Consider the following 25,614-nt stretch of genomic DNA (forward strand, 5'->3'; position numbering starts at 1 on the left):
GCCATGTCTCCGCAATCGCAACTATATTGTATCCATTAATTCACCTACCTTATTGCGAATACTTTGCGCAGGGAGACACAATGCCTTTAGTCTTGTCTTTTTAACATTCTTAAGACATTTTGGCATTATTTTGCACTATGGTCCTATTCGTTTCTTGCCCTTGATTTCTATGCCTTCCACTTTTCACTTTTTGTTTCCTGTCTTTCATTTCTATCCTTGTTTCCTCTTCCTTAGCCTCCTGCTCAGGTTCCAATCTACCTGCCATTTTTAAATCCTCCCCGCAAACGCCCCTGCGAGGACTTAGGTTCTGGTCCTGCTGGGGTGTAACCCCATCCCACTTGTACAGGTCCCAACTTCCCCAGAACCGGTCCTGATGTCCCAGGAATCTAAAACCCTCCCTCCTGCACCATTTCTCCAGCCACACATTCATCTGGTCTATTCTCCTGTTCCTATACTCACTTACACATGACACAGGAAGTAATCCTGAGATTACTACCTTTTTGAGGTCCTGCTTTTTAATTTAGCTCCTAACTCAAATTCATCTTGCAGGACCTCATCCCTTTTTCTACCTATGTCGTTGGTACTGACATATACCATGAGCACTGGCTGTTCACTCTCCCCCTTCAGAATGTCCTGCAGCCATTCCGAGAAATCCTTAACCCTAGCACCAGGGAGGCAACATACCATCCTGGAGTCTCCTATGCGGCCACAGAAACACCTGTCTGTTCCCCTTAGAGTTGAATCTCATCACTATGGCTCTCCCAATCTTTTTCCTCCCCTGCTGTGCAGCAGAGCCATCCATGGTGCCACGCACTTGGCTGTTGCTGCTTTCTCCTGGGAGGCCATCTCCTCCCCCGCCCCACCAGTATCCAAAGCGGTATATCTGTTTGAGAGGGGGATGGTCACAGGGGACTCCTGCACTACCTGCCTGCGTCTACTACTCCGCCTGGTGGTCACTCATCCCTTTTCTGCCTGTGCAGCCCATTACCTGCAGTATGATCACTTCGCTAAACATGCTATCCACGACGTCCTCCAGCATCGCGGATGCTCCGCAGGGAATCCACCCGCAGCTCCGGCTCTGTAATGCGGGTCGCCAGGGACACTGGAAACGGCCCTTATTTCCCACATAACGCAGGAGGAGCAGAACATGGGGCTGAGCTCTCCTGCCATGATTTACCTTTAGATTACTTAGTTACTCCATATAATTAAAAAATACTAATTACACTAGGGCCCTTGTTCTACTCCAAACACTATCCACCACAATCTAAAGTCCTTTAATAAATTACACTAATTTAAAAAAAAACTTTAGTAGTACTAACCTGATTGCTTATAAGGCAGGTTGAAAAAAATAACTTTCTCCTGATTTTTAAGCTATTTACAGGCACTAGCTGCTGTTAGTCGCCAACCAATCACCTCGCAGCTTTTGTGATGTTGTTGACTTTTCCAAAACTCCGGCGTGCCTGGACTGCTCTTAAGGGCCTTGATTTAGTCTGGGGCTGATGGGCAGTTTCTCACTCCACCTCTCACTCCATTTCTCAAGGGGGCCATAAAATTCCGACAGTTAACTGTTTCTCTCTCCAGAGATGCTGCCAAACATGCTGAATATTTCCAGCACTTTTATATTTCAGATTTCCAGCATCCGCAGTATTCTACTATTTTATAATAAAATTTCCATCTCATTTCTTGTCTGATTCCTTTTGCTGTACTGATGCCTACACCCCATATCAGAACGATCTCAAACTGCCATTACCATCAAGTCCTCCATCTTCTGTGACACCACCGAATGTCCCATTTGTGCCATGAAAGCTGTTGGAAACGACTGCTTTCCCAGGATTTTGTTTATTGAAGCATCAGACACCAGATCCAAAAGTCCATTGTGGGTTGAGTGTCGGGAATGGCTGCTTTGTCCTTTCTCAGCACTCTGTTAATATGTAAATGTCTTTTTTCCAGTCAAGGTCTGGCAGTCCTTGTAACAGACCTTCTCTTCCCAGCAACAATTTGAAATTTAACGTCCATATAGTGAAAATAATTTCTCATTCTTGGCAGGTGCTGGCCTGCATGACAATACTTTGACTCTTTACACTTGGTTTCAGCCATTCTTCTCTAACGTATCTCCGATTACAAGCTTCTGTCTGGAAAAAGGATTTAGTTTCCAATCTTTCTTTAGGCTACCATGTTAAATGGATCCAAGCCAAATCAGATTCCTTACAGTGCAGAAGGAGGCCATTCAGCCCATCGTGTCTGCACTGGCTCTCAAAGAGCAACTCTCAGTTCCATTTTCCCTGCTTTCTACCCCATAACCCTGCACATTCTTTCTTTTCTGTCTAATTCCATTTAGAATGCTTCAGTTGAACCTGCCTCCACCACATTGTGACGACCAGGTGAGCAAGGTATCTAGGGGGTCTCTTGCTGTCTTCACCTGGTCTTATTGTAACACTGTTTTGAGCCTTTGTGAATCAGTGTTCAGTTTCCAATTATCAGGCAAATAACTGAGCACAAACAGGCTTTCTTTGGTTTAAAGCAGAAAGATATTAAATCTTAAACTTAATTCTAATACGGTTCACACCTGTGGATATACGACGTGCTCACGCTAGCACACACCCGTGATGTAAACATGCAAGATAGGGACAGAAAAGAGTAGAAGAGATAAGTAGAATAGTGTGAGGCAATATCTTGTCACTGTTTCTCGAGCTTGCTGTAGTCCTTGACTCTCTTATATTCTTGCGTTTCGTTGGGGCCCAAGAATCATCTTAAAACTTTGTTCGCATGGCAAACCTTTCTCTCTTTGTGTTTCACATGTCTTCAAGGGTTTCAGTTCCCTGAGAGATAGGCAGACAGGTGTTTTTAGTTCCAGGAGAGCACATGACATTCTGCCTCAAAACTCTTTTGGGAGTTCAAATTCAAACAATTCCCAGGGTACTCAGCAGGTTAGTTATGTGACTAGTTCCTTATATGGAACAGTCCCTTCACATCCCTTGGAGGCTCAAATTTTTCTGCCCCAGCTAGCCATGTGACTAAAACTAGTCTGACCACCTCTGTGTATTGGCAAGCAACTGCAGTGTCTCCATTGTTTCAACATGGTCTGTTACCATGGAAATGTCTTTCCAGTCAGAGATTGCAATTTTTAAAGTTCTAATGTGTGCCTCAGTCTTGGCAGGTGGGGGTTTGCCTGACAACATTCTCAGGCAGTGCATTCCAGACCTTAACCACTCGCTGCATGAAAAAGTTTTTCCTCATGTCACTTTTGCTTCTCTTACCAAATACTTTAAATCTGTGCCCTCTCATTTTCCATCCTTTCATGAGTGGGAACAGTTTCTCTATCTACATTGTCCAGATCCCTCATGATTTTGAATACCTCTATCAAATCACCCCTCAGCCTTCTCTTCAATTTATCTTCATAATTGAAATTCCTCATCCCTGGAACCATTCCCATGAATCTTTTCTGTACTCTCTCCAATGCCCTCACATCTTTCCTAAAGTGCGGTGCCCAGAATTGGACGCAATACTCCAGCTGAGGCCAAACTAGTGTCTTATACAAGTTCAACATAACTTCCTTGCTCTTGTAATCTATGCCCTGATTAATAAAGCCCAGGGTACCGTATGCTTTATTAATCGCTCTGTCAACCTATCCAGCCATCTTCAATTTATGCACATATTTACCTAGGTCCCTCTGCTCCTGTACCCACTTTAGAATTGTACCCTTTATTCTATTTTGTCTCTCCATATACTTCCTACCAAAATGAATCACTTCACATTTCTCTGCATTGAACTTCATCTGCCACCTGTCAGATATGTTGATGGAATGGCCAATGTCCTTTTTGAAGTTCTTCACAATGCTTCCAAGTTTCGTATCATCTGCAAACTTTGAAATTGTGCCCTGTACACCCAGGTCTGGGTCATTAATATACATCAGGAAAAGCAAGGGTCCCAACACTGATCCCTGTGGGGAACTACACTACAAATCTGCCTCCAGCCTGAAAAACATCCATTAACCACTACTGTTGCTGTCACTCAGCCAATTTCATATCCATGTTGCTACTGTTCCTTTTATTCCATGAGCTACAAGTTTGCTCACAAGTCTGTGTGGCACTGCAGCAAACGCCTTTTGAAAGTCCATGTAGACCACATCAACCACATTGTTCTCATCAACCTTCTCTATTACGTCTTTAAAAAAAAAACTCAAGTTAGTTAGAATTTTCTTTTTAGAACATTACAGTGCAGTACAGGCCCTTCGGCCCTCGATGTTGCGCCGACCTGTGAAACCATCTGACCTACACTGTTCCATTTTCATCCATATGTCTATCCAATGACCACTTAAATGCCCTTAAAGTTGGCGAGTCTACTACTGTTGCAGGCAGGGCGTTCCACGCCCCTACTACTCTCTGCGTAAAGAAACTACCTCGAACATCTGTCCTATCACCCCTCAACTTAAAGCTATGTCCCCTCGTGTTTGCCATCACCATCCAAGGAAAAAGACGCTCACTATCCAACCTATCTAACCCTCTGATTATCTTATGTCTCTATTAAGTCACCTCTCCTCCTCCTCCTCCTCTCCAACGAAAACAACCTCAAGTCCCTCAGCCTTTCCTCGTAAGACCTTCCCTCCATACCAGGCAACATCCTAGTAAATCTCCTCTGCACCCTTTCCAAAGCTTCAACATCCTTCCTATAATGCAGTGACCAGAACTGCACGCAATACTCCAGGTGCGGCCTCACCAGAGTTTTGTACAGCTGCAGCATGACCTCGTGGCTCCGAAACTCGATCCCCCTACTAATAAAAGCTAACACACCATATGCCTTCTTAACAGCCCTATTAACCTGGGTAGCAACTTTCAGGGATTTATGTACCTGGACACCAAGATCTCTCTGTTCATCTACACTACCAAGAATCTTCCCATTAGCCCAGTACTCTGCATTCCTGTTACTCCTTCCAAGGTGAATCACCTCTCACTTTTCCACATTAAACTCCATTTGCCATCTCTCAGCCCAGCTCTGCAGCCTATCTATGTCCCTCTGTACCCTACAATGTCCTTCGGCACTATCCACAACTCCACCGACCTTCGTGTCATCCGCAAATTTACTAACCCACCCTTCTACACCCTCATCCAGGTCATTTATAAAAATGACACAGCAGTGGCCCCAAAACAGATCCTTGCGGTACACCACTAGTAACTAAACTCCAGGATGAACATTTGCCATCAACCACCACCCTCTGTCTTCTTTCAGCTAGCCAATTTCTGATCGAAAGCTCTAAATCACCTTCAACCCCATACTTCCGTATTTTCTGCAATAGCCTACCGTGGGGAACCTTATCAAACGCCTTACTGAAATCCATATACACCACATCCACTGCTTTACCCTCATCCACCTGTTTGGTCACCTTCTCGAAAAACTCAATAAGGTTTGTGAGGCACGACCTACCCGTCACAAAACTGTGCTGACTATCGCTAATGAACTTATTCTTTTCAAGATGATTATAAATCCTATCTCTTATAACCTTTTCCAACATTTTACCCACAACCGAAGTAAGGCTCACAGGTCTATAATTACCAGGGCTGTCTCTACTCCCCTTCTTGAACAAGGGGACAACATTTGCTATCCTCCAGTCTTCCGGCACTATTCCTGTCGACAATGACGACCATAAAGATCAAAGGCAAAGGCTCTGCAATCTCCTCCCTGGCTTCCCAGAGAATCCTAGGATAAATCCCATCTGGCCCAGGGGACTGATCTATTTTCACACTTTCCAAAATTGCAAACACCTCCTTGTGAACCTCAATCCCATCTAGCCTAGTAGTCTGTATCTCAGTATTCTCCTCGACAACATTTTCTTTCTCTACTGTAAATACTGACGAAAAATATTCATTTAATGCTTCCCCTATCTCCTCTGATTCCACACACAACTTCCCACTACTATCCTTGATTGGCCCTAATCTAACTCTAGTCATTCTTTTATTCCTGATATACCTATAGAAAGCCTTAGGGTTTTCCCTGATCCTATCCGCCAATGACTTCTCGTGTCCTCTCCTCGCTCTTCTTAGCTCTCCCTTTAGATCCTTCCTGGCTAGCTTGTAACTCAAGCGCCCGAACTGAGCCTTCACGTCTTATCCTAACATAAGCCGCCGCCTTCCTCTTGACAAGCGCTTCAACTTCTTTAGTAAACCACGGCTCCCTCGCTCGACAACTTCCTCCCTGCCTGACAGGTACATACTTATCAAGGACACGCAGTAGCTGCTCCTTGAATAAGCTCCACATTTCGATTGTGCCCATCCCTTGCAGTTTCCTTCCCCATCCTATGCATCCTAAATCTTGCCTAATCGCATCATAATTTCCTTTCCCCCAGCTATAATTCTTGCCCTGCGGTATATATCTGTCCCTGCCCATCGCTAAGGTAAACCTAACCGAATTGTGATCACTATCACCAAAGTGCTCACCTACATCTAAATCGAACACCTGGCTGGGTTCATTACCCAGTACCAAATCCAATGTGGCATTGCCCCTGGTTGGCCTGTCTCCATACTGTCAGAAAACCCTCCTGCACACACTGGACAAAAACTGACCCATCTAAAGTACTCGAACTATAGTATTTCCAGTCAATATTTGGAAAGTTCAAGTCCCCCATAACCACTACCCTGTTACTCTCGCTCCTGTCGAGAATCATCTTCGCTATCCTTTCCTCTACATCTCTGGAACTATTCGGAGGTCTAGAGAAAACTCCCAACAGGGTGACCTCTCCTCTCCTGTTTCTAACCTCGGCCCATACTACCTCAGTAGACAAGTCCTCAAACGTCCTTTCTGCCGCCGTAATACTCTCCTTGATTAACAATGCCACCTCCCCCCCCCCCCCCCCTTTTTACCATCTTCTCTGTTCTTACTGAAACATCTAAATCCCGGAACCTGCAACATCCATTCCTGCCCCTGCTCTACCCATGTCTCCGAAATGGCCACTGCATCGAGATCCCAGGTACCAACCCATGCTGCAAGCTCACCCACCTTATTCCGGATGCTCCTGGCGTTGAAGTAGACACACTTTAAACCAAGTTCTTGCTTGCCAGTGCCCTCTTGCGTCCTTGTAACCTTATCCCTGACCTCACTACTCTCAACATCCTGTACACTGGAACTAGAATTTAGGTTCCCATTCCCCTGCTGAATTAGTTTAAACCCCCCCGAAGAGCACTAACAAATCTCCCCCCCAGGATATTGGTACCCCTCTGGTTCAGGTGAAGACCATCCTGTTTGTAGAGGTCCCACCTATCCCAGAAAGAGCCCCAATTATCCAGGAAACCAAAACCCTCCCTGCTACACCATCCCTGCAGCCACGTGTTCAACTCCTCTATCTCCCTATTCCTCGCTTCGCTAGCACGTGGCACGGGCAACAACCCAGAGATAACAACTCTGTTTGTTCTCGCTCTAAGCTTCCACCCTAGCTCCCTGAATTTCTGCCTTAAATCCCCATCTCTCTTCCTACCTATGTCGTTGGTGCCTATGTGGGCCACGACTTGGGGCTGCTCCCTCTCCCCCTTAAGGATCCCAAAAACACGATGCGAGACATCACGAACCCTGGCACCTGGGAGGCAACACACCAACCGTGAGTTTCTCTCGTTCCCACAGAACCTCCTATCTGTTCCCCTAACTATGGAGTCCCCAATGACTAATGCTCTGCTCCTCTTCCCCCTTTCCTTCTGAGCAACAGGGACAGACTCTGTGCCAGATACCTGTACCCCATTGCTTACCCCTGGTAAGTCGTCCCCCGCAACAGTATCCAAAACGGTATACCTGTTGTTGAGGGAAACAGCCACAGGGGATCCCTGCACTGCCTGCTGGTTCCCTCTCCTTCCCCTGACAGTAACCCATCTACCTACTTCTTTTACCTGAGGTGTGACTACCTCCCCATAACTCCTCTCAATAACCCCCTCCGCCTCCCGAATGATCCGAAGTTCATCCAGCTCCCTAACACTGTTCTCGAGGAGCTGGAGTTGGGTGCACTTCCCGCAGATGCAGTCAGCAGGGACACTCTTGGCGACCCTTACCTCCCACATTCTGCAGGAGGAACATAAAACTGCCTTAACCTCCATTCCCACTATTCTAAATTCCCAACAAATCTACTGAAAAGCCAAAAAAAGTCAAATTTTGTTAGCTTAGCAATCCAACGGACAGAACTTTTTAAATAAAAAGCTTACCTTATCAACACACCAGAGTCCTTTTTTTTCTTGGTTAGAGGAGGAGGGTGTGTGGGAGACACTACACGTGTCGTGTCTCGGGTACAGCCACCGCCCAAATATATAGTTTTTACTTACCCAGCAGTCCCCTGGTCCTCCGAAAACAAAAGGGAATTAACTTTAACTTACACTGAAACTGACCTCCCAGCTGCAAGTTCGCTCCGTACCTCCGCTTCTGTCAAAGCTGCTGCACCAAAAGTTAACTATGATTTTCCCTTAAATCCATGCTGGCTTTTCTTAACTCGCATTTGTCCATGTGACTTGATTTTGTCCCGAATTATTCTTTTCGTGAACTTTCCCCACCACTGGAGTCAAACTGACTGGCTTGCAGGTGCTGGGCTTATCTTACACCCTTGTTCAAAAAAGGGTGTAATGTTTGCAATTCTCTAGTCCTATGGCAACACCCCCGAGTCTAAGCAAGACTGAAAAATTATGGCCAGTGCCTTTGCGATTTCCGCCCTCACTTGGATGCATCTCATCTGGCCCTGGTGCTTTATCCACTTTAAGTATGGACAGCTAATCTAATATTTCCTCTATCAATTTTAAACCCTTGTGTCTGATTTTACCTCATCTTTCAACATTGCCTGGGTTGCATCATCATCCTTGGTAAAGACAGTTGCAAAGTATTCATTTAATACCTCAGTTATGCCCTCTGCTTCCATGGACCCCTTTCTGGTCCCTAATCGGCCCACTCCTCCTTTTATGACCCTTTTACTATTTATATGCCTATAGAAAACTTGTTATCCTCCTGTACAACTTCCACAGTTGTCTTCCTCTGATGCCAGGTAAGAACCAACTGGTCCATTTCATTACTCTAAGACTTTTTAAAGGGCTTACAGCAGCCTTTCCTGGATGTGGCCCCACCCCCAAAGCTGCTGCTAATTGGCAGGATCGGAGCCCTCATCCGCCCTGGAGCCAGCGAGAGCGGTAAAATTCCAGCCACTGTTGTAGAAAAGCTTCCTGAATGCACACACTAGGAACTCTTGCCCCTCACTGCCCTTTACACTATTATCCGTCTGTTTTGGATAATTAAAGTCCCCCATTATAACTACCCTACAAGTTTTGCACCTTTCTGAAATTTCCTTGCAATTTGTTCCTCCACATCCTTCCAACTAGCTGGTGGCCTATAGACTCCACTGAGCAATGTAACTACACCTTTTTTGTTCCTTAGCTCCAACCAAATAGATTCTGTCCTTGACCCCTCTGGGATATCCTCTCTCCAGCACTGCAATGTTCTCCTTAATCAATACCACCACCCCTCCCCCTTTTTTCCCTTTCTCCCTTTGCTATCTTTCCTGAACACCTTGTATCCAGGAATATTTAACACCCAGTCCTGCCCTTCTTTTGAGCCAGGTCTCTGTTATAGCCACATCATATTTCCGCAAGGCAATCTGCACCTGTACCTCACCAACCTTAATAACCACACTCCGTGCATTCACATACATGCACATTAACCCTGATTCAGACTTTATTACTTTCTCCCTTACTCTGATCCCACTTAATAACGTACTATTCCCTACTCTTGTGCTGTCTATCTCCCCCAGTATTCTGTGAACATTGGTATTCTTGGGTTCCCACACCCCAGGTAAGTTACCAGTTTTGCTTCCCTCCAATCTGAGCTCCTTCTCAGGTTCCCATCCCCCGACAATTTTAGTTTAAACCCTCCCCAACAGCACTAGCAAATCTCCCTGGGAGGATATTTGTCCCAGTCTTGCTAAGGTGCAACTTGTCCATCTTGTACAGGTCCCAATGTCTCAGAAATCTGATGCCCTCCCTCCTAAACCAGTTCTCCAGCCATGTGTTCAATTGCTCAATTCTCCTATTCTTATTCTCAATTGCATGTGGGGCTGGGAGTAATCCTGAGATTACTGCTTTTGAGCTTTTTATTCTTGACATTTTAATCTCCTTCCTAATTCCTTTTAAAATTTTCTTTCAGGACCTCATCCCCATTCTTACCTATGTCATTGGTACCAATGTGGACCACAAGCTCTGGCTGTTCACCCTCCCCCAGAAGAATATCCTGCAGCCTCTCCATGAAATCCTTGACCCTGGCACCAGGGAGGCAACACACCATCCTGGAGTCATGTTAACTGCCACAGAAACTCTGGTCTGTTCCCCTAACTAACGAGTCTCCTATCACTACTCTTCCACTCCTCTTCTCCCCCCCCCCCCCCCCACCCCCCTCCTGTGCAGCTGAGCCATCTGTGGTGCCACAAACGTAGCTCTGACTGCACTGCTCTGAGGAACCATCACCCTCACCAGTATCCAAAATGGAAAACTGATCGAGTGAGATCGTATCAGGGGACTCCTGCATTACCTTCCTGGTTCTCTTAGACTGCCTGGTGGTCACCCATTCCCTTTCGGCCTGCATGCTCCTAATTTGAGGTGTGAGCACCTCCCTAAACATGCTATTCACGTAGCTCTCCGCCTCACAGATGCACAACAGTGACTCCAGCCATCGCTAGAGTTCCAAAACCCAGAGCTCTAGCCTGTGCAGCCAGTGACACTTCCTGTAGATGTTTGTCTAGGACACAGTGCATGCATAACTTTCCACATGCCACCGGCTGTACATTCCACTCGGCAGAACTACCCCGCCACACCTTAACTTTACAGACTATTTGTTATAAGTAGAATAGCTTACTAGGTACTCACTAAACAGCTCCTTCCACTGTACTGAAGCAAGAACCAAATACTGGAGGCTAAAACCACCCCCCCACCCCCCCTTCACTGAACTCTCCACACTCAGCTTGCAATCTGCACACTGTTTCTGGCAAAGAATGAAGCTAGACGCTGATCCTTTACTTGGTAATAAAAACAAAGTGCTGGAAATAATCAGGTCTGGCAGCATCTGTGGAGAGAGAAGCAGAGTTAACGTTTCAGGTCAGTGACCTTTCAAAAAGAATAAAGAACAGTACAGCACAGGAACAGGCCATTCGGCCGTCCAAGCCTGCACCGATCTTGATGCCTGCCTAAACTAAAACCTTCTGCACTTCTGGGGTCCGTATCCCTCTATTCCCATCCTATTCATGTATTTGTCAAGATGCCTCTTAAATGTCGCTATGGTATCTGCTTCCACCACCTCCCCCGGCAGCAAGTTCCAGGCACTCACCACCCTCTGTGTAAAGAACTTGCCTCGTACATCCCCTCTAAACATTGCCCCTCGCACCTTAAACCTATGTCCCCTAGTAACTGACTCTTCCACCCTGGGAAAAAGCTTCTGACTATCCACTCTGTCCATGCCGTTCATAACTTTGTACACCTCTATCATGTCGCCCCTCCACTTCCATCGTTCCAGTGAAAACAATCCGAGTTTATCCAACATCTCCTCATAGCTAATGCCCTCCAGACCAGGCAACATCCTGGTAAACCTCTTCTGTACCCTCTCCAAAGCCTCCACGTCCTTCTGGCAGTGTGGCAACCAGAATTGCACGCAATATTCTAAGTGTGGCCTAACTAAGGTTCTGTACAGCTGCAGCACGACTTGCCAATTTTTATTCTCCATGCCCCGACCGATGAAGGCAAGCATGCTGTATGCCTTCTTGACTACCTTATCCACCTGCGTTGCCAATTTGTGACCTGTACGCCCAGATATCTCTGCCTGTCAATGCTCCTAAGGGTTCTGCCATTTACTGTATACTTCCCACCTGCATTAGACCTTCCAAAATGCATTACCTCACATTTGTCCGGATTAAACTCCATCTGCCATTTCTCCGTCCAAGTCTCCAACCGATCTATATCCTGCTGTATCCTCTGACAATCCTCGTCACTATCTGCAACTCCACCAACCTTTGTGTCATCCGCAAACTTACTAATCAGACCAGCTACATTTTCCTTCAAATCATTTATATATACTACAAACAGCAAAGGTCCCAGCACTGATCCCTGCGGAACATCACTAGTCACATCCCTCCATTCAGAAAAACACCCATCCACTGATACCCTCTGTCTTCTATGACCGAGCCAGTTCTGTATCCATCATGCCAGCTCACCTCTGGTCCTGTGTGACTTCACCTTTTGTACCAGTCTGCCATGAGGGACCTTGTCAAAGGCTTTACTGAAGTCCATATAGATAACATCCACTGCCCTTCATCAATCATCTTCGTCACTTCCTCAAAAAACTCAATCAAATTAGTGAGACACGACCTCCCCTTCACAAAAGGTGGAGCATGATCCCTTTGGATGTGGGGGCTGGTGGGGTTGAAAGTGAGGACAAGGGGAACCCTGTCCCGGGAGGGAGGGGATGGGGTGAGGGCAGAAGTGCAGGAAATAGGCCGGACACGGTTGAGGGCCCTGTCAACCACTGGGGTGGGGGGGGGGGGGTGGAAAGAGAGAATCCTCGGTTGAGGAAAAAGGAAGATATATATCGGAAGTGTTGTTGTGGAAGGTAGCATCATCAGAGCAGATGCATTGGAGAAATTGGAAGAAAGGAATGGAGTCCTTACAGGAGGCAGGTTGTGAACAAGTGTATTCGGGGTAGCTGTGGGAGTCAATGGGCTTATGAATATTAGTGGACAGTCTGTCCCTAGAGATGGAGACAGAAGTCAGGGAAGGGAAGTGTCAGAGATGAACCAGATAAAGGTGAGAGTAGGGTGGAAATTGGAAGCAAAGTTGATAAAGTTTTCCAGTTCCGGGCAGGAACAGGAAATGACAGTTATTCATCAATGCACTGGAAAAAGAGTTGGGGGAGGATTCCTTTTCTTGATGGTTGGTTTATCCACAGAATGCAGCAATACATATCTCTGCCTCCTGCCATCCCTCCCCCATGTCCCAGCAGGATCTCTTTATAAACTCTCTAAGTCCTTAATTAAAAAAAGCCCTTTACCTGTGTATCTTTAACAACATAATTAAACTACCATTAACACTGGATGGGGTGCTGATCCAGCGAGCTGCTTTGTATCTGATGGTGTCGAGCTTCTTGAGTATTGGTGATATATTCATCCAGACAAGTGGGTGTATTCCATCACACTCCTGACTTTTATGGCTTGTATACGGTGGACAGGCTTTGGGGAGTCAGGAGATTAGATGTTTGACGCAGAATTCCTAGCCTCTGACCGACTCTTGTAGCCACAGTATTTATATGGCTGGTCCAGTTAAGTTTCTGATCAATGGTAACTTCCAGGATGTTGGTTTGGGATTCAGCGATAGTAATGTCGTTGAATGTCAAGGGGAGATGGTTAGATCCTCTATTATTGCAGATGGTCATTGGCTGGCACTTAAGTGGCAAGTAACATTCACACCAAATATCAGCTCAAGCCTGAATATTGTCCAGGTCTTGTTGCATATGCTGTGTTCTGTTCCTTCAGCCATGTCTTGATATTATGTGGAATGAATGGAATTGTCTGAAGACTGACATCTGTGATGGTGGGGAGAGGAAGCTGAGATGGATTATCCAGTCAGCACTTCTGGCTGAAGATAATTGCAAATGCTTTATCCTTGTCCTTTGCACTAATGTGTTGGTCTCTGCCAACATTGAGAATGGGGATGCTTGCTGAGCCTCCTCCTTCCATTAGTTTTTTTAATTGTCCACACTATTCACGATTGGATGTGACAGGACTGCCGAGCTTCGATCTGATCTGTTGGTTGTGGGATCACTTTTGCTCTCTCTCTCATGCTGCTTTCACTATTTAGCATGCATGTAGTCCTGTGTAGCTTCACCAGGTTGGCACCTCATTTTTAGCTATGCCTGGTGCTACTCCTGGCATGCTCTCCTACACTCTGCTTTTAACCCGATCTCTTGGTTCGATGGTAATGGCAGAATGAGCGATATGCTGGGCCATGAGGTTACAGATTCTGGCTGAATATAATTCTGTCGATAGCCCACAAGAGCCTCGGGGATGCCCAGGTTTGAACTGCAAGAGTTATTCTGAATATATTCCATTTTAGCACGGTGGAACGTGTTCAGTGTGAAGAAGGAACTTGTCTCAAGAACAGTGCTGTGGTCACACCCACTAATACTACTAGGGACAGCTTCCTCTGTGACAAGTAGATTGGTGAAGAAGAGGTGAAGTAGGTATTTCCCTTGTTGGATCTCCCATGCTCAAACAGGCAGATGTGCATTAGGACCCAACCAGCTTGCTCAGTACTGTTGCTGCCAAGCCACTGCTGGTGATGGACTTTGAAGTCCCCACCCAGAGTACATCTGTGCTTCTTCCAAGTGGTGTTCAACATGGAAGAGTACTGATTCATTAGCTGAGGGAGGGTGGGAGGTGATCAGCATGACGTTTCCTTACCCATTTTTGACCTTGTTGAGACTTCATGGGGTCCAGAATCAGTGTTGACCACTCCCTCCTGACTGTATACCACTGTGCCACCTCCTTTTTTTAAAATTCATGTGATGTGGGCATCACTGGCCAGGCCAGCATTTATTGCCCATCCCTAATTGCCCTTGAGAAGGTGGTGGTGAGCTGCCGCCTTGAACTGCTGCAGTCCATTTGGGGTAGGTATACCCACAGTGCTGTTAGGAAGGGAGTTCCAGGATTTTGACCCAGCGACAGTGAAGGAACAGCGATAAACTTCCAAGTCAAGGTGGTGTGTGACTTGGAGGGGAACTTGCAGGTGGCGGTATTCCCATGTATTTGCTGCCCTTGTCCTTCTAGTTGGTGGAGGTCGCGGGTTTGGAAGGTGCTATCTAAGGAGCCTTGGCGCATTGCTGCAGTGCATCTTGTAGATGGTACACGCTGCTGCCACTGTGCATTGGTGGAGAGAGTGAATGTTTGTTTGTAGATGGGGTGCCAATCAAATGGGCTGCTTTGTCCTGGATGGGTCGAGCTTCTTGAGTGTTGGAGCTGCATCCATCCAGGCAAGTGGAGAGTATTCCATCACACTCCTGACTTGTGCCTCATAGATGGTGGACAGGCTTTGGGGAGTCAGGAGGTGAGTTACTTGCCTCATGATTCCTAGCTTCTGACCTGCTCTTATAGCCACGGTATTTATATGGCTACTCCAGTTCAGTTTCTGGTCAATGGTAGCCCCTAGGATGTTGATAGTGGGGGATTCAGCGATGGTAATGCCGTTGAATGTCGAGGGGAGATGGCTAGATTCTCTCGTTGGAGATGGTCATTGCCTGGCACTTGTGTGGCGCGAATGTTACTTGCCACTTATCAGCCCAAGCCTGGATATTGTCCAGGTCTTCATTTCTACACGGACTGCTTCAGTATCTGAGGAGTCACGAATGGTGCTGAACATTGTGCAATCATCAGCGAACATCCCCACTTCTGACATTATGATTGAAGGAAGGTCATTGATGAAGTAGCTGAAGATGGTTGGGCCTAAGACACTACCCTGAGGATGTCCTGGAGCTCTGATGATTGACCTCCAACAACCACAACCTCTGTCGTGTCTATCCTGCTGGTGGGACAGGACATACCCAAGAATGTTAATGGAGTCTGGGATGTTGGCCGTAAGGTATGATTCGGTGAGAATGACTGTCAGGCTGTTGCTTGACTAGTCTGTGGGACAGCTCTCCAAGTTTGGCACAAGTCTCCAGATATTCATGAGAAGGACTTTGCAGGGTCGATGTTGTTTTTTGGCTGTTACTGCAGGATGGTCCATCCAGTTTCATTCAACTTTTCTGTAGAAGTGTGATGCAACTAAGTGGCATGCTCAGCACCATGGCAGAGACCAGTTAAGAGGTCAACCACATTGCTGTGGGTCTGGAGTCACATGCAGACCAGACCAGGTAAAGATGGCAGATTTCCCTAGACTGTGCAGCTGACACAAATACGTTGCCAGCGCTCTCCACCTCCTAGAGGCTTGACATACAGGTATCTCTGCAGGGTCTGAAGGTGGAAAGTTGCAGCCTGGGTGAGAAGGCACACCAGCACCTGACCACCCTCCCTAAGCAAGAAACTCTGCACCATGGCAGAGACCAAGTATGCCCTTTTGTCACAGAAGTAGACGAGCTTCCTGTGTAACCTGGTGATAAACTCGGGAGGGATCAAAGAGACCAACCAGTACCACAGCATGGTGGCATCCAGTTGGTTTCTGACCAGCGGCAGACCCCTGTAGGACAGCACTCTGTGCAGTCCTGTCCAGTGTCCTAGGTGATTGGTGACTTTGGTTTTCCAAAATTAAATTGTGAAGCCACAACTAGTGGAATTCACTGGCAGGAATAAGGTAGACTCCGAGATAGAGGAGGCAGAAGGTGCTCCAGGTAAAAGGAAACTGCCAGAACATGGGAAACCTACAAGTGGGAATTATAAAGGTGGGCGATTCTGGACCTTTCTCCTCCAGACCTCACATAAGTGAATGTTCTGGAGTTAGGATTGAATTGGAGGCGAGGTGGCTCATGTTGATCCCTCTTTGCCACTCCAGGAGCTATTAGACCTCTTGTCCTGGAACAGTGTGGGTTTCCTGCAGGAAGCACAGTGCATGCTTTCCCCTCTGCAAGTTGTGAGAAGTTGAGAACTCTGTAGCATTCCTATCTGCTGCTGTTGTTGAGACTGGCTATGGTTGTCTTCATGGCAGGAACATTGTGCAACCACCACATACACCCATAGAAAATTTGCAGTACAGAAAGAGTCCATTCAACACATTGTGTCTGAACCAACTGAAAAAACTAGTCGCAATTACTAATCCCACCTTCCAGCACCTGGCCCGTAGCCTTGCATAGAACATAGAACAGTACAGGCCCTTCGGCCCACGATGTTGTGCCGACCCTTTAAACCTACTCTAAGATCAAACTACCTACATACCCTTCATTCTACTATCATCCATGTACCTATCCAAGAGTCGCTTAAATGTCCCTAATGTATCTGCTTCTACTACCACCACTGGCAGTGCATTCCACGCACCCACCACTCTGTAAAGAACCTTCCTCCAATTACCTTAAAATTATGCCCCCTGGTGACAGCCCTTTCCGCCCTGGGAAAAAGTCTCTGACTATCCACTCTATCTGTGCCTCTCATCATCTTGTACACCTCTATCAAGTCACCTCTCATCCTTTTTCGCTCCAATGAGAAAAGCCCTAGCTCCCTCAACCTTTCTTCATAAGACATGCCCTCCAGTCCAGGCAGCATCCTGGTAAATCTCCTCTGCACCCTCTCTAAAGCTTCCACATCCTTCCTATAATGAGGCGACCAGAACTGAACACAATATTCCAAGTGTGGTCTAACCAGGGCTTTATAGAGCTGCAGCATAACCTCACAGCTCTTAAACTCAATCCCCCTGTTAATTAAAGCCAACACACCATACGCCTTCTTAACAACCATATCAACTTGGGTGGCAACTTTGAGGGATCTATGGACGTGGACCCCAAGATCCCTCTGTTCCTCCACACTGCCAAGAAACCTGTCTTGAAGCCTGTATTCTGCATTCAAATTCGACCTTCCAAAATGAATCACTTCATACTTTTCCAGGTTGAACTCCATCTGCCATTTCTCAGCCCAGCTCTGCATTCCTGTCAATGTCCTGTTGCAACCTACAACAGCCCTCCACACTATCCACAACTCCAGCAACCTTTGTGTCATCGGCAAACTTACTAACCCAGCCTTCCACTTCCTCATCCAACTCCTTTATAAAAATCACAAAGAGCAGAGGTCCCAGAACAGATCCCTGCGGAACACCACTGGTCACCGAGCTCCAGGCTGAATACTTTCCATCTACTACCACACTCTGGATACAGAATTGGCTGGCCCATAGAAGACAGACAGCCAAATTTCCCTGTATCCCATGCCTCCTTACTTTCTGAATGAGCCTACCATGGGGAACCTTTATAATGCCTTGCTAAAATCCATATACACCACATCCACTGCTCTTCCTTCATCAATGTGTTTTGTCACATCCTCAAAGAATTCAATAAGGCTTGTGAGGCATGACCTGCCCCTCACAAAGCCATGCTAACTATCTGTAATCAAGCTATGCTTTTCCAAATAATCATAAATCCTGTCTCTCAGAATCCTCTCCAATAATTTGCCCACCACCGCCGTAAGACTGACTGGTCTGTAATTCCCAGGGCTTTCCCTATTCCCTTTCTTGAACAAGGGAATAACATTTGCCACCCTCCAATCATCTGGTACTACTCCAGTGGACAGTGAGGACGCAAAGATCATCGCCAAAGGCGCGGCAATCTCTTCCCTCGCTTCCCGTAATAACCTTGGGTATATCCCGTCTGGCCCCGGGGACTTATCGATCCTCATGTCTTTCAAAATTTCCAGCACATCCTCCTCCTTAACATCAATCTGTTCGAGCATATCAGCCTGTTTCACGCTGTCCTCACAAATGACCAGGTCCCTCTCACTAGTGAATACTGAAGCAAAGTATTCATTAAGGACCTCCCCTACCTCCTCCGACTCCAGGCACAAGTTCCCTCCACTATCCCTGATCGGCCCTACCCTCACTCTGACCATCCTCTTGTTCCTCACATAAGTGTAGAACGCCTTGGGATTTTCCATAATCCTATCCGCCAAGACTTTTCATATCCCCTTCTAGCTCTCCTAAGTCCATTCTTCAGTTCCTTCCTGGCTACCTTGTAACCCTCTAGAGCCCTGTCTGATCCTTGCTTCCTCAACCTTAAGTAAGCTTCCTTCTTCCTCTTGACTAGCTGTTCCACATCTCTTGTCATCCAAGGTTCCTTCACTCTACCATCCCTTCCTTGCCTCATTTGCGGGACAAACCTATCCAGCAGTCGCAGCAAGTGCTCCCTAAACAACCTCCACATTTCTGTCGTGCATTTCCCTGAGAACATCTGTTCCCAATTTAAGCTCCCCAGTTCCTGCCTAATAGCATTGTAATTCCCCCTCCCCCAGTTAAATATTTTCCCATCCTGTCTGCTCCTGTCCCTCTCCATGACTATAGTAAAGGTCAGGGAGTTGTGATCACTATCACCGAAATGCTCTCCCACCGAGAGATCTGCCACCTGGCCTGGTTCGTTGCCAAGCACCAAATCCAACATAGCCTCCCCTCTAGTCGGCCTATCTACATATTTAGTCAGGAAACCTTCCTGGACACACCTGACAAAATCTGCTCCATCCAAACTATTTGCACTAAGGAGGTTCCAATCAATATTAGGGAAGTTGAAGTCACCCATGACAACAACCCTATTACTTCTGCACCTTTCCAAAATCTGCCTCCCAATCTGTTCCACCGTGTCTCTGTTGCTATTGGGGGGTCTATAGAAAACTCCCAATAAAGTGACTACTCCTTTCCTGTTTGACTTTCACCCATACTGACTCAGTAGACAAACCCTCCTCGCCGACCTCCCTTTCTGTAGCTGTGATACTATCCCTGATTAGCAATGCCACTCCCCCACCTCTTTTACCTCCCTCCCTATTCCTTTTGAAACATCTAAACCCCGGAACATCCAACATCCATTCCTGCCCCTGTGATATCCAAGTCTCCGTAATGGCCACAACATCGTAGCTCCAAGTACTGATCCAAGTTCATCACCCTTATTCCTGACACTTCTTGCGTTAAAATAGACACACTTCAACCCATCATACTGGCTGCAACTTTGCCCTGTCAACTGTCTAACCTTCCTCACAGACTCTCTACACTCGGTATCTGCCTGTTCAACAGCTACCCCATCCATTGATCCATAGCTCCGGTTCCCATCCCCCTGCCAAACTAGTTTAAACCCTCCCGCAGAACTCTAGCAAACCTCCTGCCCAGGATATTGGTGCTCCTCCAGTTCAGATGCAACCCGTCCTCCTTGTACAGGTCCCACCTTCCCCAGAAGGTATCCCAATGATCCACATATCTGAATCTCTCCCTCCTACACCAGCTCTGTAGCCACGTGTTCAGCTACACTTGCTCTCTGTTTCTAGCCTCACTAGCACGTGGCACCGGTATCAATCCTGAGATTACTACTCTGCTCGTCCTGCCTTTTAGCTTCCAACCTAACTCCCTATATTCGCTTTTCAGGTCCTCATCCCTTTTCCTAGCTATGTCATTGGTACCGATGTGTACCACGACTTCTGGCTGCCCCCCCTCCCCCTTAAGAATCCTGTAGACTCGATCCGAGACAGCCCTGACCCTGGCACCCGGGAGTCTCGTTCGCGACCACAGAATCTCCTGTCTGTTCCTCTAACCATTGAATCTCCTATCACTGTCGCTCTCCTATTCTACCCCCTTCCCTTCTGAGCCACAGAGCCAGGCTCAGTGCCTGTGACCTGGCCGCTGTGGCTTTCCCCTGGTAGGTCGTCCCCCCCCACCCCCCTCAACCGTTTCCAAAGCGGTATACTTATTATTGAGGGGAACGGCCACAGGGGATCCCTGCACTGTGCGCCTATTCCCTTTCCGCCTATTCCCTTTCCCTCCCCTGACTGTCACCCAGCTACCTTTATCCTGTAACTTAGGTGTCACTACTTCCCTATAACTGCTTGCTATCACCCCCTCAGCCTCCCGAATGATCTGAAGTTCATCCAGCTCCAGCTGTGAGGAGCTGGGGTTGGGTGCACTTCTCGCAGGTGAAGTCAGCAGGGACACAAATGGTGACCCTAACCTCCCACATCCTGCAAGAGGAGCATGCAACTGCCCTAGCTTCCATCCCCTCTGCTCTAAATTGACAAAAGAGATTAAAACATGCAGGTGCATGTCCAGGTACCTTTTAAAAAGAATTGAGAGTTTCCGCCTCCACCACCATTCCTGACAGTGAATTCCAGACACCCACAACTCTCTGGGTGAAAAAGTTTTTCCTCATGTCCCCTCTAATCCTTCTACCAATCACCTTAAATCTGTGCCCCGTGGTAATTGACCTCTCCGCAAGGGGAAACAGGTCCTTCCTGTCTTCTCTATCTAGGCCCTTCATAGTTTTGTACACCTCAATTAAGTCACCCCTCTGCCTCCTCTGTTATATGGAAAACAACCCTAGCCTATCCAATATTTCCTCACAGCTACAATTTTCCAGCCCTAACATTCTTGTAAATCTCCTCTGTACTCTGTAACAGCACTGTGGGTGTACCTACCCCACATGGACTGCAGCTGTTCAAGAAGGCAGATCACCACCACCTTCTCAAGGGCAATTAGGGATGGGCAATAAATGCTGGCCTAGCCCCATTGCCCACATCCCATGAATGAATAACAAAAACTCTCTCCAGAGCGATTTATGACCTTCCTGTAATGTAATTATCCAACTGTGGAAAGGGAGCAGTCACTCGTGATCCTTCCCTCCCTCAGCAGCCCAGTGTTGAACACCTTGATTGGACACAGCTCGAGTTGGCTCACATCCTCGCTCATGCCCACAGAGTGGACGAACCTGACGAGCAGCGGCAGCTCTGACAGTCAGGTGAGGACCAGCTGGACCTTGTCAGTGACCCAAGCTATTGGCCAGGAATTCCCAGAGTTCCACAAGAGGGGAGTGTCTGGTAGGGGGTACGAGGGCATCCACCACCTTGCTGGCGATGGACTCCAAATCGGCCCTTGTGGCCACTAAGCCACCGTTCTACTCTGGGTCGTCACAGCTAGTGACCAACCTGCCCACCCTCAGGGTGCAGCAACTGGCTCAGCTGTGCAAGCTGGCCCTCCCTCTGACATCATCCCATCCCCAGGGTTGAAGACAGGATGGACCCTGCCTGGGCCAGAGGGTAGCAGCGGTTCGGAGCCCGGCATTGATTCAGGCACTGCCTGTACAGTGAGGCAGGAAAAAGCTCCATTCCCAGCACCAGTACTCCCAATGCCAAAGACAGATGGAGAAGTGGGGCCTTTTCCTCTCCCTGCCACTGCCAACTGACCCAGTAGTTGGGATTTATTATAAAAACCATTGAGCAGGGTGAGCAACGAGTGACAGGATTCCAATGGGTAAATCCGGGAACCTCCCACCCCAAGGGGCACTAACTGGACAGAGGGACCTTTCGCCTGTTGTGCCTAATACGCACTTACTCTTAAAGAATCCGCAGAATCCGATTGGTGAAAGGTATATCGATATTTATTCACACGCTAAATCATCAAGTACAAGCTCTCACTGCTTGTACAGTATACTACCCGTCAAGACACGAGGTGATCAGTCTTGAACTTGAGGCTGCTCTTCTGTTCTGAGTCCCTGGCTCAGGGTATCTTCTCGAGTGTTCTTCCCCGGGGTTCTCGTACCTTCCTCCGTTTCAGTCGGGTTAAATCTTGTTTCCAAGACCCTTCCCTCTTACTTACTCATAGGGGTCTGGTATAATGACAATGATAATTCCTTATTTGGCTCAGTGAGAACCTGTTCAAAACTTCACAGTTTCCCACTATCTACTATGAATCAGATCTTATCTAGTATCCATGACGACTCCCTTTATCTTCTACATGAAAGACAGGGTCTGGTATCATCAATATGTCTTATCTATACTGTTTACAATTCCTCGGCCATCTGTGTGCTGTGACCCCTTTTGTTTTAACTAAGTTTTTATGTTTTTGCTATGTGTTTTTACTGGGTCTACATGCCCTCGCCCCCCCCCCCCCCCTTTCCTTCTCGCAGGGATAGACAAAGCCCGCTGACAGCACAGAGGTGAAGTGGGGGCAACTCCTCTTCTACAGAGGGATGCCGCTCTTCGGGCCCCCTCCGCTTCCAAGAAGTGGCACCACCTTTTTCTTGGAGGAATGTAGATGGAGGGAGACCTCTGTCCGCTGAGACCTCGTGTTCTACACCCTCCTCCTGTTTCTCACTCCCATGTCTGGATTTGGCCACAGGATGTAAATATTCTCAAGCGGGCACAGAATTGCATGTGGACATGGTCACGGGAACACTGGCTCGCCCCAAGGTGTTTGGTTTTCCTTCATGCATGCCTTCCTTCTGCATGGATGCATCTTCCATGTGCCAGATCCTGTGATGCCATTGGATGGCCAAGAGTTCCAACACAGGAATGGGAACATGAAGAACCAGCACCAGCCTCTGGTGCCTCAGTTACCTTGGCAAGGCTTGGGAGGCAGGGCAATTTTTGTGTACAGGCCTCAGCTGGTTACAAGTCTGTCACTGCATGCAGTCCAACAGCCAGAAGATGCGGTAGGTGGCCCCTCAGCGCTGGGTGAAGGAAGCACCGTTCGTATATCTTCCTGTACCAGCTGGACAAATCTCTGGTGCTGGTGGAAGACGACATGCCGGAGGCTGGTCTCTCTGAAGCTGAGCAGGATTGGTGCTGTCCCTGACCACACCGTCCCCAGTTGATGAAAGTGGGGCAAGAGGAGCTTGAGTTAAAGGGCAGGACTTTTGAGATAACTAGCTGTTGCACGATGGCCTTGAGGTCCATTGATAGAAACTTCCCATTCACAGTGAAACCCTGTCGAGAGCCAGGGTATCACCCACTCAGCCCTCAGGAAGATCACAGCCTTCCCATACATGTTTAAAGTCATAGAATGGTTACAACACAGAAGGAGGCCATTCGGTCAGTCATGTCTGTGCCGGCGCTCTGCAAGAGCAACTCGGCTAATCCCACATCTACGCCCTTTCCGCGTAGCAATGCAAATTTCTCTCTCGGTGCTTATCCAATTCTCCTTTGAAAGCCATGATTGAATTTGCCTTCACCACGCTCTCAGGCAGTGCATTCCAGATCCTATCCACTTTTTTTAAAACAAAATTGTTCCTTATGTCACCATTGGTTCTTTTGCCAATCACCTAATATTGCTGTCCTCTGGTTATGGAACCTTCTGCCATTGGGAATAGTTTCTCTATCTACTCTGTCCAGATCCCTCATGATTTTTAATACCTCTACGAAGCTCCTGCACCTTCTTTTCTCTAAGGAGAACAGCCCCACTTCTCCAATCTATCCACATAACTGAAGTCCCTTATCCTTGGAACCATTCTTGTAAATCTTTTCCGTACCCGCTCCTGAAGCCTCCTGTTATGATCCTGTAGTTTTTTTTTTCCCGGGAAGAATGCAGTGTGTCTTTAAGGCTGGAAAAGGAGTGGTACTGATTTAAGAACCAGCAAGCCTCAGGAGTTGGGGAGTGCATTTTGGTTGCCATTGGATTCAACCATAGAGAGGGAACCAACCAGCTTCAAAGAATGCATCCTGGTTCCCTGGCAACAGCCATTCAGAGACCAAGGACTAGATATACAATGTTGCAATTATCTTTTGAACTGGCTTTTTAGTTGAAACAGACACAGTTGTGTGTTAGCACCTGAAAGGAGAACTCAGACCATTTAGACTGAAGGAAGAGAATTTAGTCTGTTTGTTCTCAAAATTCTAAAGTCAAGCCAAAACACAGATCTCTAATAATTTGAACTGAAGGAAGGGAAGTTAGACTGTGACTATCTTTTATCTCTCAAATTCTAAAGCCAAATTGATTCATTTTAAAAAGTGTTTGCAAGTTGTTAATTGTAGAAATTCATCGCTGGAGAAGGAAAGCAACAATTTTGACTTCTGGATTAGACTACGGACTGTTCTACTATTGAAGAAACGTTTTACCCCATTGGACGGCTGTGAGGACTTCAAGCAACCTTGGACAGTTCCACATTTGGCAGGAGAGTAAATCTTCATGGACTCTAATTTTTCTATTTTAAATATTGTTTATATCTTAGTTGTTTAAGAATTTAATCTTTCTAATTAAACAGTTAATTTGATTTAAAGACACCTGGTTTGGTTAGCCTCATTCAGGGGTTAATAGTACAATTTGGCAAGTTTAAAATGATCTGTGGAGGGATGAGATTGAATTAACAGTGCGTTTCTCCCACCACAATCAGAATCGTATATTTTGATTGGGGGCCTTGACTGGAGTGGTCGGTTGTAATACTTCATTGTTTTTAAAGTGTGGACACAATTATAAACCCGTTGAGACTGAACCAGTATTTTATAGAGGTTCATCATACTTTTCTTGGTTTTGTATACTCTGCCTCCTATAAAGCCCAGGATCACGTATGCCTTTTTAACCACTTTCTTAACCTGCCTTGCCGACCTCAATGATTTGTGCACATGTGCCTCCAGGTCTCTGTTCCTGCACCCGCAACCACCCCACCCACTCTTTACAATTGTACCCTTTATTTTATATTCCCTCTCCTTGTTCTTCCTACCAGAATGTATAATTTCACACTTTGCATTAAATTTCATTTGCCATGTCTGCACATTCCACCAGCCTATTTATCCTCATGAAGTCTGTTACTGTCCTCCTTTCTGTTCATAATACTTCCAAGCTTTGTATCATCTGCAAATTTTGAAATTGTGCCCCGCTCACCCAAGTCTGTCATTTAATATAGATCAGGAAAAGCAATGGTCTGAGAGCTGACCTCTGGCGAACTCCACTATATACCTTTCTTCATTCTGAGAAACAACCATTCAACATTACCGTTTCCTGTCACTCAGCCAACTTTGTATCCATGCAGCCCCTGTCCCTTTTTATTCCATGAGCTTCAACTTTGGTGGCAAGTCTGTTATTGTGGCACTTTATCAATCACCTTTTGGAAGTCCATATACATCACATCAATCGCATTATCCTCATCAACCCTCTTGTTACCTGATCAAAAAACTCAATCAAGTCTGAGCATGATTTGCCT

This window comes from Heterodontus francisci, chromosome 33 (genome assembly GCF_036365525.1).
Source record: "Heterodontus francisci isolate sHetFra1 chromosome 33, sHetFra1.hap1, whole genome shotgun sequence".
Taxonomy (NCBI): Eukaryota; Metazoa; Chordata; class Chondrichthyes; order Heterodontiformes; family Heterodontidae; genus Heterodontus; species Heterodontus francisci.